The sequence below is a fragment of the Mustela putorius genome, unplaced genomic scaffold (assembly GCF_011764305.1).
Source record: "Mustela putorius furo isolate JIRA1106 unplaced genomic scaffold, ASM1176430v1.1 tig00000430_pilon_pilon_pilon, whole genome shotgun sequence".
Classification (NCBI taxonomy): Eukaryota; Metazoa; Chordata; class Mammalia; order Carnivora; family Mustelidae; genus Mustela; species Mustela putorius.
Window position 1 is genome coordinate 9,499,667 of NW_025421377.1, and position 7,657 is coordinate 9,507,323.

Sequence of the window (7,657 nt, forward strand, 5' to 3'; positions counted from 1 at the left end):
AACTCTGAGATCATGATCTGAGCTGAAACCAAGAGTCAGATTCTCAACTTACTGAACCATCCAGGACACTTATTCTCTTTGAGTATATCAAGCCACTCCTTTCTGGCCTATGAAGTTTGAAAATCTGCTGATAGGCTTATGGGTTTCCCCTTGTATATAACTGTTTTTTCCCCCCTCCTGTTTCTTTTAGAATTCATTGTTTATCACTGCTTTTTGCCATTTTAATTACTTTGTGTCTTGTTGTGGACCTTCTTAGGTTGATTTTATTGAGGGATCTCTATGCCTCCTAGAACTGAATTTATGTTGCCTTCCCAAAATTCGAGAAGTTTTAGCCTTTATTTCTTCAAATAAATGTTCTGCCCCCCTTTGCTCTCTCTTCTTTTGGGATTCCTATAATGTGAATGTTATTACACTTGTTGGAGTCCCTGAGTCCCCTATGTCTGTTCTCATTTTGTATAATGTTTCCCTTCATCTACTTAGCTTGGTTACTTTCCATTACTCTGTCTTCCAGGCCATTGATTTGTTCTTCTGCTTCTTCTAACCTGCTCTTTAATCCATCTAGTATTTTAATTTCAATTATTATATTCTTCATCTCTGATTGGTTCTTCTTTTTATCTCCTTGTTAAGGGTCTCACTGATGTCTTCCATTCTTTTCTCAAGTCCAGTGAGTATGTTTATGGTGATTACTTTAAATTCTCCATTAAGCATATTGCCTTTATCTGTTTCATTAGGTGTCTTGCCATGATTTGTCCTGTTTCTTTAATTTTTGACATATTTCTTTGTTTCCTCATTTTGTCTGTCTCTCTGCATCTGTTTTTGTGTGTTAGCGAAGAGAGCTACATCACTTGCTTTTAAAAATATGGAACACTTCATATACTTATGTGTCATCCTTGGGCAGAGGCCCTGCTGATCTTTTCTATATAGTTCCAGTTTTCTAATATATGTGATGCCAAAGTGAGTACTTTAGTTCCTTCCTTGATAAGTTGCCTTATCAAATGGGTAGTTGAATGAATTCCAATTTTATAAGCTCCCCATTCATTGTATAATAAATAATTTCTCTGTTCTTTTTCCTGGGTTCTTATGAGGGAGCTTCTAAATCCTTAGAATTTTCCAAAGGACAGGAGTATCTTTGTTATTCACTGTGAGATCCTAGGATTACCTCTGAGTTTATGCTAATTCATGATGGAACCCTAGATGTCAACAGGGGGACTGGCCAAGTTGGAAAAACAACTGTGTGATTAGATGTTAAGGCTTTGATTCAGGTGATATCAATGCCCTCCTGACCTTTGGGGAAAGGAGAAGGGCTGGTGATTGAGGTCTGTCATGTGGTCAATGATTATTACATGAAAGTTTAGTTGAGCCCTGGCTGGTAATCAGACATTGATGTGCTGGAAAGATCACATGTCTTAAGACATAGATGCTTTGTGTTTGTGACCCTCTTAGATTTTGATCTCTTCATTTTGGTGTTCCTGCCTTATGTTCTTTTAATACAACTTTAATCATAAGTATAGAACTTTCCTGAGTTCTGTGGATTATTCTAGTGGACTTATATGTAGCTCTAACTAATTTATAGAACAGCACTTATTTTCACAGTTGGCTTGATTCCTTGTGTACATATTTCCCTTGACCAGACTCTAGAGGGGAAGAGGGTCAGCATGGGATTTAGGCAGGAAAGTTGTCTCACTCCTTTGATTCAGAGCTCTACAAATATGACTTCTGAGTTTTAGTGTAATGTTTCAGACTAAGGATTTATTTTATTATCCCACATTACAAATGATGAGGGTGAGGCTCCAGATATTGGAGAAAAACTTATCCTAGTTAAAATTCAAGGCTCTTCCTGTGTATCAGAATGATGACCTAAAACTTCCAATTGTATGAACTATTACATTACTGCTTACTACTTATATATTGTCTTTCTTAACTCATAATAATAATAATAAAATGATGAATATATGTATTATTTACTATATGCTAAGAATGTTCTAAGTTAGTGTGTGTAAAAGTGTCTGTATGTGTGTCTTGATGTGTTTGGGCTGCTATAACAAAATGCGAGACTGTGTGGCTTATAGACAACAAAAACTTACTTTCCACTGTTCTGGAAGCTGGAAAGTCCAAGATCAAGGCACAGGAAGATTCAGTGTCTGGTGAGGGCCCACATTTGTCAAGGGAGCTCTCTGATGCCTCTTTTGTAAGGACACTAATTCCATTCATAAGGGTTCCATCCTCATGACCTGCTCACGTTCTAATAGCTACACCTCTAAAATAGCATCACACAGCTGAGAAGTGGTGAAATCTGTATTTGAATACAAGTTGGTTGACCATGGATTTCATATTCTTAGTGACTGATATATGCTGCTCCTTAGAAAAATTGTGACGACAGCTAATATACTGGGGGCAGTCACTGTGTGCCAGGCATAGCACATGCCTGTGTTAATATTTTTATTTGACATAGCCATCTGGTACTAGAGACTATTATTGACCCATTTTGTAGATGATGAAACCAAAGTACGGAGAGGTTAGGTACTTGCTGAAGGCCATCCAGTTGGTTTAGCAGAGCTCACGCTGCTGTGTAAAAGAATCACCCCAGTTCTTTAACTTGCTTGTGAAAGAATGTTTGGGTGACAAGACTGGCTAAGGGGAAGGTAGTTTCCCTTGTGTGGTTCCTTCAGAACATTGCTAAACCTTGTAGAAAGAAAAGGAGAGAAGTGGGTAGGGGTACCTTTGAGAATTGTTCACATATGCCCTTAAGTTAAGATACCAGAGATAATTCATAGATGGGAAGACAGTCCTGAGTTACTTGTGGCCAGCTTTAAAGCAGTAAATCCTCCATCCTCGCGGGAATATGTGTCAAGGAGCTCCTTTCCAGTTTCTAGTGCTGAGAGGATTGTCAAGTGCCGGGTGTTCCTCTTGTTTCTGCCTCTCCAGGCAGCCAGGAGACAGATTGGGCTGCAGTTTTGCTGAAGCTGGTCATTCTGCAGGTTCTTCAGACACGTGATGGTGTATTTTTTCCTCATGCCATTATGCTGTGGACAGGAATTACTGACTTATACCTTCTCTGTCACATCCTTTCTACTTTCACAGCCTCTGTTTACAGATCCTAGGGGATCAAGCCTTACTTTTACAAAACTGCAACTTAGCTTAACAAGCTTTTTACCATGAAAAGAAGAGACAAATCTTTTAACAAATACATCTTTTAATTGTTTAATTTGGGAAGAGAAAGAATGAACTATAAATAATTTTTACACGGGTGTGTATGCAGATAATTATTTCTCTAAAAAGAATAATAGAGACAACAAAGTATGCCTGGTGGGGTGCACAGCAGTATGCTGGCAATATCGATCTGGAGACTGGAAGCTTGTTATCAGATAAGAAATTAAAAAGAAGAACCACACAGCTCACTCATACTCCGCGTGAGCGCGTGGCATCTGTGCTCTGGGTTCAATGCTGGCTTCCCATCTGCTTGGTGACACAATTTAAGGAGTCAAGGTGGAGACTGTGATCTATGGGCTCATGGTGATTGGATCCTCACTCCTGAACTGTGCCTCTTTCTCAGCAGGGGCTGGTGACAGCTGAAATACTGATGTCCTCTTGGGAAGAATTCTATATCGGGACTCTGCAGGCAGGGAGGTCCCAGGAGAGGGCCGTCAGAGGTAGAATGAATGTCCTGTTATCCTGCAGCAGCCTAAATCTGTTGACTTTCACTGGCCCCTGGCAGAGTTGTCAGGCACTAGCATTTGGCTTAATTTAGTGATGACAGCTCCAGGGTGAGGGGAGGTAGCTGAAGGCCAAATTGACAGGGCTGTAGGCTCTGCATCATTTCTTCTTTTCCTCTGTTTCTCATCCTGACACCTCCTCTTGTGTTTTACTTCTCAGTTAAATTTGTTAGTTGGTCCCAGCACCATCTATGCTGTTGTCCCCATCTGGAAACCCTAGAATCATTTTCCACTTCTTCCTTATTTCCCATGTCTGGTTAGCTATCTCAGTCTGGCATTTGACCCTTGAAACATGTTTTTCAGAAGAGACCATCCCTTCCATTACTGAGATTGATCTATCCTAGATCAGATTCTCCTCATAAGAGAGCTTCCTAACCTGTTTCTCTGCCATCAGTATGGCCCTCTCCAATTTAAGAACAACACAGACTCTAGAATGATTTTTTAAGAGTGGTAGCTCTCAAACTTTCCTCATATATGAATCATCAGGGAGGTTTTTAAAACTGATGTCCAGACCAATCCCATTCCAATTAAATCAGGATCTCTTGGGGTTGGACCTTGACATTTTTTTGTATCTTCCTGAATGAATCCATTGTATTGTCATGTCTGAAATCATTGTCTGATCATACCTAGTTCCATTTCTCTCACTTAGAAATTTTTTTTTGATTTTTTTATTTATTTATGACAGAGATAGCAAGAGAGGGAAGATAAGCACGGGGGAGCTGGAGAGGGAGAAGCAGGCTCCCCACCGAGCAGAGAGCCCGACATGGGGCTGGGATCATAATCTGAGCCGAAGGCAGACCCCTGAAGCCTGCGCCACCCAGGCGCCCACCTATCCATTCCTCTCGAGTGTACTTCCCTTTACTTCCTCACTTAGAAATTTTTAATGGCTTTTCATTACCTGCAGAATTGAAAGCTTGTACTCCTTAACTTTGAATTTCTAGACCTTTATGACATGGCTCTAACCGCTATTTTTGTTTGTTTTTTTGGTCTTTAATTCTTTATTTAAATTCAATTTTATTACTATTCACTCTTAGTTTCAGGGGTAGAATTTAGTGAGCCATCTGTTGCATATAATACCCGGTGCTCAGTATAGCAAGTGTTCTCCTTAATGCCCATCCCCCAGTTACCCCTGTCCTCCACCCACCTCCCTTCCAGCAACCCTCAGTTTGTTTTCTAGAGTTCAGCATCTGTTATGGTTTGTGTCCCTCTCCATTTTCATCTTATTTTATTTTCCCTTCCCTTTCCTATGTTCATGTTTTGTTTCTTAAATTTCACACATGAGCAAAATCATATGTTTTTTTATCTTTCTCTGACTGACTTATTTCACTTAGCATAATACCCTCTAGTTCCATCCAGCTCATTGCAAATGGCAAGATTTCATTCTTTTTTAATGACTGAGTAATATTCCATTGTATATGTATATACCACATCTTTATCCATTCATCTGTCAATGGACATCTGGGCTCCTTTCATAGTTTGGCTGTTGTGGATATTACTGCACAAACATTGGGGTGCAGGTGCCCTTTTGAATCACTATACTTGTATCCTTTGGGTAAAAACCTAGTAGTGTAGTTGCTCAGTCATAAGGCGGTTCTATTTTTTAAAATTTTGAGGAACCTCCATTTTCCAGAGTGGCTGCACCAGTTTACATTCTCACCAACATCCTTGCCAGACAACATGTTGTTTCCTGAGTTCCTAACCACTATTTTTAATCCTTTCTCCTCACCTTTCCATTCATGGTCCTAATCTACTCTCTTAGGTTACTCACTATTCTTTATATGTGCCACGCCTTTTCTTGCCTCAGTGATCTTGCTCATATTTTTTTCTTCTTCTAGGATTGCTATTCTATCATTCATTGATCCGGACAGTATTTTTACTATTTGCTATGTTAACACACCTTGTCAGACAATGGTGAGAAAAAGAAGATGCTCTTCTCAGCTTTTTAGATCTTACAGACCTACTGTGAATGTATATAATGTATATAATGTATAAATGTATATAAATATCACAGTTTTACTGTGACAGATACTATACAACAGAGGCCTACAATGCTGTAAGGGCTTATAATGGGGCGCTGATCTATTTATAGTGGTGAAGGGTTTCTCCTGAGAAAGAGATGCTTGAGATTTCTTAGGGGACCTAATGGCTAAAGAAATAAAATTGGGTTTCTTACCTTAAAAGGAAAAGAAAAGACCATGATTATAGTAAACTCTTCTAGGATGAGTTCTAGTGGCAGAGGGATTGGTGTGAGCAATGGCAGGAGGAGGGCATGGCAAGGACACAGACTCTCTTGACCAGAGAGAGCAAGGGGGAGAGCATGGCGGTGTGAGATGAGCCTGGAGGGGAAATGGGGCGGCTGTAAAGGGCCTAGAATCCTGTTCATGTACTTTTGTTCTTAGAGCAGTGGGAAGCTCTGAAGGGTTTTCAACAGGGGGATGTGGTGTTCTTGGTTTTTTGTTGTTGTTGTTGTTTCTTCTTTTTGTTTTTTTAAATTTATTTTTAGAAGATACTTCTTGGTGCTGGCTGAAGAATAGATGACCTAAAGCATATAAAGCACAGTAGATGTGCATAGATCAGGTGGTAGCTAATTAGTAGTACAGGCCAGAGAGAAATGACTTGAAGGGCTTGCTGCCGTGTCATCTCTGTGCGGTGAAGCTCATCCGGAGGAAGAGAGGGGCGAGGATAAAAGTTGGACTGGACTGTCCATAGGTTTCACACTACCTTCTAGACTACCCAGATGAGGAGGCCTTCTTGGTCTCTGGATCAGGATGAGTGACACATTCTATAAACCTCACAGCCACTCTTCGTTTCTTGAAAGCAGAGACTTTTCCTTCTCGTCGTCCTTAATGAATACTCAGTGCTCCCTGAAATGAGAAACAGCATATGGACTTTTGGAGCCAGATAGCGTGAATGGGACTTGTAGCTTCACCACTTCCTAGTTCTGTGAATTTGGGCAAATTGACTCATGTCTCTCTGCCTTGGTTTCCTCATTCCCCTCAAAAGGTTGTTGTATGGAAGAAGTTCATAAAATGTACTTAAACAGTGCCTGATACGGTAGGAACTACATTTGTGTTTGCCATCATTATTACTATTATTTCTAATAAGAGCATTTATCTCATTTTGTCAGGATCTGGTTGCATTAGGAAGGGGCTTGAAAGGAAGTAATAAGACTTAAATTTTCAACAGATCCCTCTCACATGATCTATAGGATGTTTGTTTGTATATGCGGACTTTCTATTGTCTCTAATTTGCTCACCATGTTAGAGATTATGTTGTTACTTTTAAGTAGCAATTGGACTGGGTAATGGGGTACCCAGAAACTTGGTCAAACATTATTCGGGGCATGCCTGTAAAGGTGTTTCTGGTGAGGTTACCATTAGAATTGGTAGACTGAGTAATGCAGATTGCTCTCCCTAAGGTGAGTGGACCTCATCCAATCAGATGAGGGCCTGAATAGAATAGAAGGCTGGGTAAGAAAAGTAGTCAATGGTCTGACTGCTTCAGTCTTTTCCCTCCTTTGGACTTGAACTGAAATACCATCTCTTCTTGGGTCTTGAACCTGCCAACTTTCAGACGAGAACTACAACTTCCATTTTCCTGGGTCTGCAGCTTGCCAGGAAGATCTTAGGAGTTGTCAGCCTCCATAATTTTATGTTTCTTCCTTATAATAAATCTATGTCTGTCTGTCTGTCTGTTATATGTTATTTGTTTTGTTTCTCTGGAGAACACTTAGTAAATATAGAGATGGTGAGGAAGGGTTTCTAAATAAGGTTTTATTAACCTAGTGGAAACCCTAAGAGTAAGTAGCATGATCCAAACTAATAGCTGAAGACATCTAGTTAGCACTCCCTCTACATTTACCCTACTTAAAAAAAAATGTCAATGTCATGACCATAGTAAGAAAGATCTCTAGCAAGTTTGATGCTGTATTTAATTATATGTGC

At 39.9% G+C, this 7,657-nt stretch overlaps 1 non-coding gene across 1 annotated transcript; it reads right to left on the reverse strand.

The window, feature by feature from the left end:
* Positions 1 to 853: 853 nt before the first annotated feature.
* Positions 854 to 962, reverse strand: LOC123392078. The gene has a single exon (XR_006606741.1). It is a non-coding gene; the product is annotated as a U6 spliceosomal RNA (small nuclear RNA).
* Positions 963 to 7,657: the final 6,695 nt, after the last annotated feature.